At 37.1% G+C, this 9,047-nt stretch overlaps 1 non-coding gene across 1 annotated transcript; it reads right to left on the bottom strand.

Annotated features, from left to right (window-relative positions):
- Positions 1-8,702: 8,702 nt before the first annotated feature.
- Positions 8,703-8,810, bottom strand: LOC112714051 (small nucleolar RNA R71). The gene has a single exon (XR_003159008.1). It is a non-coding gene; the product is annotated as a small nucleolar RNA R71 (small nucleolar RNA).
- Between the last annotated feature and the right edge of the window lie 237 nt (positions 8,811-9,047).

The raw sequence follows: 9,047 nt of genomic DNA, 5'->3' as shown, positions 1-9,047 counted from the left end.
CTCACTAAGGTGGACTCATTCCTTAATCTTCTTGTCCATTTATTTTTCTATTTTCGGTTTTGAGCTTTATGTTTGGCTATGTTTTGTGTCTTCATTACATGATCATTAGTGTCTAGTGTCTATGTCTTAAAGCTATGAATAATTCCATGAATCCTTCACCTCTCTTAAATGAAAAATGTGCTTAATTACAAAAGAACGAGAAGTACTTGGATTTCAAATTTTATCTTGAAATTAGTTTAATTATTTTGATGTAGTGGCAATATTTTTTGTTTTCTGAATGAATGCTTGATCAGTGCATATTTTTAATATTGAAGTTTATGAATATTAAAATTGTTGGCTCTTGAAAGAATGATGAACAAAGAGAAATGTTATTGATACTCTGAAAAATCATGAAATTGATTCTTGAAGCAAGAAAAAGCAGTGAATAAAAAAGCTTGTGAAAAAAAATAGCGAAAAAAAAGAAAGAAAAAGCAAGCAGAAAATGCCAATAGCTCTTTAAACCAAAAGGCAAGGGTAAAAAGGATCCAAGGCTTTGAGCATCAATGGATAGGAGGGTCCAAGGAAATAAAATCCATGCCTAAGCGGCTAAATCAAGCTGTCCCTAACCATGTGCTTGTGTCATGAAGGTCCAAGTGAAAAGCTTGAGACTGAGTGGTTAAAGTCGTGATCTAAAGTAAAAGAGTGTGCTTAAGAACTCTGGACACCTCTAATTGGGGACTTTACCAATGCTAAGTCACAATCTGAAAAGGTTCACCCAATTATGTGTTTGTGGGATTTATGTATCCGGTGGTAATATTTGAAAACAAAGTGCTTAGGGCCACGACCAAGACTCATAAAGTAGCTGTGTTCAAGAATCAACATACTGAACTAGGAGAATCAATAACACTATCTAAAATTCTGAGTTCCTATAGATGCTAATCATTCTGAATTTCAAAGGATAAAGTGAGATGCCAAAACTGTTCAGAAGCAAAAAGCTACTAGCCCCGCTCATCTAATTGAGACTAAGTTTCATTGATATTGTGAGGTTCATTATATATTATCTTCTTTTTATCCTTTTTTTTTCAGTTGCTTGGGGACAAGCAACAATTTAAGTTTGGTGTTGTGATAAGTGGATAATTTATACGCTTTTTGGAAGTGTTTTTATATAGTTTTTAGTATGTTTTATCCACTTTTTAGTATATTTTTATTAGTTTTTCAGCAAAATCCACATTTTTGGACTTTACTATGAATTTGTGTGTTTTTCTATGATTTCAGGTATTTTCTGGCTGAAATTGAGGGACTTGAGCAAAAATCTGATTCGAGGCTGACAAAGGACTGCTGATGTTGATGGATTCTGACCTCCCTGCACTCGAAATGGATTTTTTGGAGCTGCAGAAGTCCAAATGGTGTGCTCTTAATTGCGTTCGAAAGTAGACATCCAGGGCTTTCCATAAATATATAATAGTCCATACTTTGCTCGAGTTTAGATGACGCAAACTGGCTTTTAACGCCAGCTTTCTGCCCTATTCTGGCGTTAAACGCCAGAAACAAGTTACAAAGTAGAGTTAAATGCCAGAAACAAGTTACAAACTAGCGTTTAACTCCAAGGAAGACCTCTACACGTGAAAGCTTTAACACTCAGCCCAAGCACACACCAAGTGGGCCCTGGAAGTGGATTTCTGCATTATTTACTTATTTCTGTAACCCTGGTAACTAGTTTAGTATAAATAGAACTTTTTACTATTGTATTTGACATCTTTGGAAATATCTTTGGACATTTAGTCCTTAGACATTGAGGGTTGGCCATTCGGCCATGCTTGGACCTTCATCACTTATGTATTTTCAACGGTGGAGTTTCTACACACTATATATTAAGGTGTGGAGCTCTGCTGTTCCTCGAGTATTAATGCAAAGTATTATTGTTCTTCTATTCAATTCAAGCTTATTCTTATTCTAAGATATTCATTTGCACTTCAACCTGATGAATGTGATGATCCGTGACACTCATCACCATTCTCGCTTATGAACGCGTGCCTGACAAATACTTCCGTTCTACCTGCGAAAGCTAGAGTGTGTATCTCTTGGATTCCTGGTGCACGACGCATGGTTGCCTCTCCTGACAACAGAGCCTTCCATTCTGTGAGATCAGAGTCTTCATGGTATAAGCTAGAATCAATTGGCAGCATTCTTGAGATCCGAAAAGTCTAAACCTTGTCTGTGGTATTCTGAGTAGGATCTGGGATGGGATGACTGTGATGAGCTTCAAGCTCACGACTGTAGGGTGTAGTGATAGATGCAAAAGGATAGTAAATCCTATTCCTACACGATCGAGAACCAACAGCTGATTAGCCATGCGAGAAACCGTAGAGGACCATTTTCACTGAGAGGACGGGAAGTAGACATTGACAACGGTGACACCCAACATACAGCTTGCCATGGAAAGGAGTATGAAGGATTGGACGAAGGTAGTAGGAAAGCAGAGATTCAGAAGGGATAAAGCATCTCCATAGTCTTATCTGAAATTCCCACCAATGAATTACATAAGTATCTCTATCTTTATTTTATGTTTATTTATCTTTTAATTATCAAAACTCTATAACCATTTGAATCCTCCAGACTGAGATTTGCAAGATGACCATAGCTTGCTTCAAACTGACAATCTCCATGGGATCGACCCTTACTCACGTAAGGTTTATTACTTGGACAACCCAGTGCACTTGCTGGTTAGTTGTGCGAAGTTGTGAAAAAGAGTTGAGATTACAATTGTGCGTACCAAGTTGTTGGCGCCATTGAGATCACAATTTCGTGCACCAGAGCGCTAGCACCAACCATGCAGCACCAACCTTGTCAAGTCTCATCTCATGCCACACCAACCTCAATAACCCTCACCACACCTTGTTACACCTTGGCAATCTTTGTTACAACGCCCTCAACAACTTGCCACAACACCTTACACCATAAGCCTTGACAATACCTACGCTCTCCACTGGTGCTCTCCAGCAAGCTTGCTGGAGTGCGCCACTTTCAAACACTCTACCACGCTCATTCCTACGCTCTCCAGCAAGCTTGCTGGAGAGCGCCAACCCCTCATACCTTCACCATAATTGACACTACTTTGACCCCTTGTCACAAGCACCAAACTAAGGCCAAGTTCTCCATCTCAAGCTCTCTCAAGAGCACCGAATCAAGCACACCACTCTTAAGGCCATGCTCTCAAGTGGCTCTCTCCAGAAAGCTTGCTGAGGATCGCCAATCCTCAACATAGTCTTGGAGGTGTCATGCTCTCAAAGGGCACTCTTGGGCAAGCATAACACTCTCTTGGGAGTGTCACGCTCGCTCACCACCCTCGCACTCAAGCTCTCCAGAGAGCGTCCTCAATGAGCAACCCAAGGAAGAAAATGAAGCTCAATGCCACGCTCTCAAGTGGCGCTCTCGAGCAAGCTTGCTGGAGAGCCCCAATCCTCAAGTACACCACTCTTTCAAGTGGTGCTCTCTAGCAAGCTTGCTGAAGAGTGCCAGTTTCAGTTCCTCAACGCTCTCTGGGTGATGCTCTTGAGCAAGCGTAGCGCTCTCCTGGGAGTGTCACACTCGACTCCAATGCTCACCATCAAGCTCATAAGTGAGCATATTCGATCAGTAATTCAAGAAGAAATTTGGACTTGTGCATACGCACAACCCTTCAGGTATACGCACAAATGGTGAAAATTGTGCGTACGCACAACCCTTGGTGTGTATGCACAATGACTGGCACTCACTTTTCAAGCTCAGCACCAAGCGCTAGGTCAAAGCGCCAGAATTGCAAAGTCCAAAAGACCAAGTACATCAAGTGAAGACTTTGGGGGAGAGTGCTCTAAATAGATGAAGTTTTGAACTTTAAAGAGAGTTGACACAGTAGGAATTAGAATCACTACACTTTACATTTCTTTGCTTGCTTGTTCTTAGTTCAGACATTCTACTTTTCTTTCTAGCTAGTAAATTTATTTTTCCTTGTAATTGAGCTATGAATCACTAAACCCCACTTCATTAGAGGGAAGAGCTCTGTCTTGATTTCAATGAATTAATGCAATTATTTTTCTTCTCAATTCAAATGTTATTTATCGAAGGAAAAGCCTTTGTGCTTCATAGATCCAATTACTACCGAGAGGGGGATTGGATCTACTTGAATTATATGATGAACTTGAGAAAGGAGTCATGGAATTTAAATTGAGGCTTATCTCTCATAATTCCCTTGATTGATAATTCTTAGTCTGGTACGTGACATATAACCACTTTGAATTGATATCCTTGGAGTTGTGTGGCTTTAGATTAGCAATTGTGCTTCACCTCTTCTTATGAACAATTAGATTAAGAGATTGGCGATTGATTATGTTTAGGAAAATTAAGCCACCAAGAGATTGGGACTCAATTACCTACAATCAGCCATAGATCTATCTCACATGATTGAGAGGGAGTTGAGACCCATTGATTCATGAAGAATCAGAGCATCTCCAATCCCTAATGAATCTTACCCATTATTATTCCCCCCTTTTATTCTCTTGAATTGTCAATTTTATTTGATACCAAATACCCAAAATCCCTTTTACGTTCATGCAATTTACACGTCCTCGTCATTTAATTTTCCGCATTTAATTTCTTGTCATTTAAGTTTTCGCTCTTTATTTTCTAGCAAATTGATGAGCGGATAATTTATACACTTTTTGGCATTGTTTTTAGGTAGTTTTTAGTAGGATCTAGCTACTTTTAGGGATGTTTTCATTAGTTTTTATGCTAAATTCACATTTCTAGACTTTACTATGAGTTTGTGTGTTTTTCTGTGATTTCAGATAATTTCTGGCTGAAATTGAGGGACCTGAGCAAAACTCTGATAAAAGGCTGACAAAGGACTGCTAATGCTGTTGGATTCTGACCTCCTTGAACTCAAAATAGATTTTCTGGTGCTACAGAACTCCAAATGGTGCGCTCTCAACGGCATTGAAAAGTAGACATCCATAGCTTTCATGCAATATATAATAGTCCATACTTTATTCGTGATTAGATGACATAAACTGGCGCTAAACGCCAGTTCCATGCTGCATTCTGGAGTCAAATGCTAGAAACACGTCACAAACCAGAGTTGAACGCCAAAAACATGTTACAACATGGCGTTCAACTCCAATAGAAGCCTCAGCTCGTGTAAAGTTTAGGCTCAGCCCAACCACACACCAAGTGGGCCCCGGAAGTGGATTTATGCATCAATTACGTACTTCTGTAAACCCTAGTAGCTAGTTTAGTATAAATAGAACTTTTTACTAGGGTACTATACGTCTTTGATTGTATTTTTTGATCTTTTGATCAGGTTTGGGGGCTGGCCATTCGGCCATGCCTGAACCTTCATCACTTATGTATTTTCAACGGTGGAGTTTCTACACACCATAGATTAAGGGTGTGGAGCTCTGCTGTACCTCAAGTTTCAATGCAATTACTACTATTTTCTATTCAATTCCGCTTGTTCTTATTCTAAGATATTCGTTGCACTTCAACATGATGAATGTGATGATCCGTGACACTCATCATCATTCTCACCTATGAATGCGTGACTGACAACCACTTCCGTTCTACTTAGACCGGACGCATATCTCTTGGATTCCTTATTCAGAATCTTCGTGGTATAAGATAGAATTGATGGCGGCATTCATGGGAATCCAGAAAGTCTAACCTTGTCTGTGGTATTCTGAGTAGGATTCCGGGATTGAATGACTGTGACGAGCTTCAAACTCGCGATTGTTGGGCGTGATGACAAACACAAAAGAATCAAGGGATTCTATTCCAATATGATCGAGAACCGACAGATGTTTAGCCGTGCTGTGACAGAGCATTTGGACCATTTTCACTGAGAGGATGGGATGTAGCCATTGACAACAGTGATGCCCTACATACAGCTTGCCATGGAAAGGAATAAGAAGGATTGAAGGAAGGCAGTAGGAAAGCAGAGATCCAACTAGGACAAGCATCTCCAGATACTTATCTGAAATTCCCACCATTGAATTACATGAGTAACTCTATCTTTATTTTCTGCTTATTTATTATTATTATTCGAAAACTCCATAACATTTACTATCCGCCTAACTGAGATTTACAAGATGACTATAGCTTGCTTCATACCAACAATCTCCGTGGGATCGACCCTTACTCACGTAAGGTATTACTTGGACGACCCAGTGCACTTGCTAGTTAGTTGTGCGGAGTTGTGACTAAGTGTGATTCACGTTTGAGAGCGCTACCAAGTTTTTGGCGCCATTGTTGATGATCACAATTTTGTGCACGAATTTTTTGGCGCCGTTGCCGGGGATTGTTCGAGCATGGACAACTGACGGTTCATCTTGTTTCTCAGATTAGGTAATTTTCTTTTTATTTTCTTTTCAAAAAGTTTTCAAAAGTATTTTTCAAAAATTTTCTCTTTGTTTTCGAAAATTATTCCAAAATTTTTAAGAATGAATTCTAGAGTTTCATAGTAACATATTGAAGCCTGACTGGCTGTAAAGCCATATCCAAATCCTTTTGGATTGAGGCTTCCACTTGTCAACATAACGGGTATGTATATAGAGTTGGATGAAATATCAGCTGTTGCATGCTCGATTTATATCTTCTAAAGCTGGATGGCTATTAAGCCATGCCCAACCCTTGGATTGGAGCTTTAGACTAACATTGAAAGATTCTTGGAATTATTATTAAAAATTTTGAATCTCTTAATTTCTTTTCCTATATGTTTTTTTCAAAAAAAAATAAAAGAAAATACAAAAAAAATCATAAAATCATAAAAACCAAAAATATTTTGTGTTTCTTGTTTGAGTCTTGAGTCAAGTTATAAGTTTGGTGTCAATTGCATATTCATCTTGTTCTTGCAATTTTCAAAAATTCATGCATTCATAGTGTTCTTCATGATCTTCAAGTTGTTCTTGGTATGTCTTCTTGTTTGATCTTGATGTTTTCTTGTTTTGTGTGTTTTATTGTTTTTCATATGCATTTTTGCATTCATAGTGTCCATGCATCAAAGATTTCTAAGTTTGGTGTCTTGCATGTTTTCTTTGCATCAAAAGTTTTTCAAAAATATGTTCTTGATGTTCATCCTGATCTTCAAGGTGTTCTTGGTGTTCATCTTGACATTCATAGTATTCTTGCATGCATCATTGGTTTTGATCCAAAATTTTCATGTTTTGGGTCATATTTGTGTTTTTCTCTCTCATCATTAAAAATTCAAAAATAAAAAATATATCTTTTCCTTATTTCTCTCAAAAAAATTTGCAATTTTGGGTTGACTTGGTCAAAAAATTTTTAAAATAAGTTGTTTTCTTGTTAGTCAAGTCAAAATTTCAATTCTAAAAATCTTATCTTATTAAAACTTTTTCAAAAATCAAATCTTTTTCATTTTTTTAATTTTCAAAAATTTAATGTTTTAAAATATTTTTCAAAAATCTTTTTCTTAGTTTTATCTTTATTTTCGAAAATTATGCTAACAATTAATATGATTGATTCAAAAATTTGAAGTTTGTTACTTTCTTGTTAAGAAAGGTTCAATCTTTAAATTCTAGAATCATATCTTTTAGTTTCTTGTTAGTTAAGTAATTAATTTTAATTTTTAAAAATTAAATCTTTTCTAACCATATCTTTTTAATCATATCTTTTCATTTTATCTTTTATATCATATTTTTTTCAAAATTTTATCTTTTTTCAAAAATTTGATTTTAAAATATCTTTTCTAACTTCTTATCTTCTTATCTTCTTATCTTTTCAAATTTGAATTTCAAATCTTTTTCAACTAACTATTTGACTTTTTGTTTATTTCTTATCTTTTTCAAAACCATCTAACAACTTTTCTCTCTCTAATTTTCGAAAATACCTCCCTCTTTTTCAAAAAATTCTTTTTAATTAACTAGTTGTTTTAAATTTTAATTTTAATTTTATTTCTTAATTTTCAAAAATCATTAACTCCTTTTCAAAATTAATTTCGAAAACTTCTGTCTCCCACCTTATTCTATTTAGTTATTCATTTACTAACACTTCTCTTCATCTCAAATCACTGCCCCTATCCTCACCCTTGTGTTTGGATTCTCCTTTCTTTATTCCCTTTCTTCTTCTACTAATAATAAGGAACCTCTTTACTGTGACATAGAGGATCCCTCTTCTTTTTCTGTTCTCTTCTCTTTCATATGAGCAGGAACAAGGAAAAAGGCATTCTTGTTGAAGCTGATCCAGAACCGGAAAGGACTCTGAAGAGGAAACTAAGAGAAGCTAAATTACAACAATCCAGAGACAACCTTACTGAAATTTTTGAACAAGAGAAGGAGATGGCAGCCGAACCTAACAACAATAATGCAAGGAGGATGCTTGGTGATTACACTACACCTACTTCCAAGTTTGATGGAAGAAGCATCTCAATCCTTACCGTTGGGGCAAACAATTTTGAGCTGAAACCTCAACTAGTTGCTCTAATGCAACAAAACTGCAAGTTTCATGGACTTCCATCAGAAGATCCCTATCAGTTTTTAACTGAGTTCTTGCAGATCTGCGAGATTGTAAAAACGAATGGAGTAGATCCTGAAGTCTACAGGCTCATGCTTTTTCCTTTTGCTGTAAGAGACAGAGCTAGAACATGGTTGGATTCACAACCTAAGGATAGCCTGAACTCCTGGGATAAGCTGGTCATGGCCTTCTTGGCTAAATTCTTTCCTCCTCAAAAGCTGAGCAAGCTTAGATTAGATGTTCAGACATTCAAACAAAAAGATGGTGAATCCCTCTATGAAGCTTGGGAAAGATACAAGCAGATGACCAAAAGGTGTCCTTCTGACATGCTTTCAGAATGGACCATTCTGGATATATTCTATTATGGTCTGTCTAAGTTCTCTAAGATGTCACTGGACCATTCTGCTGAATCCATTCACCTAAAGAAAATACCTGTAGAAGCTCAAGAACTTATTGACATGGTTGCAAATAACCAGTTCATGTACACTTCTGAGAGGAATTCCGTGAATAATGGGACGCCTCAGAGGAAGAGAATTCTTGAGATTGATGCTCTGAATGCCATATTGGCT

The sequence above is a fragment of the Arachis hypogaea genome, chromosome 9 (genome assembly GCF_003086295.3).
Source record: "Arachis hypogaea cultivar Tifrunner chromosome 9, arahy.Tifrunner.gnm2.J5K5, whole genome shotgun sequence".
Classification (NCBI taxonomy): domain Eukaryota; kingdom Viridiplantae; phylum Streptophyta; class Magnoliopsida; order Fabales; family Fabaceae; genus Arachis; species Arachis hypogaea.
Note: the sequence above shows the minus strand (reverse complement) of the source record. Positions and strands in the feature narration are given on the sequence as shown.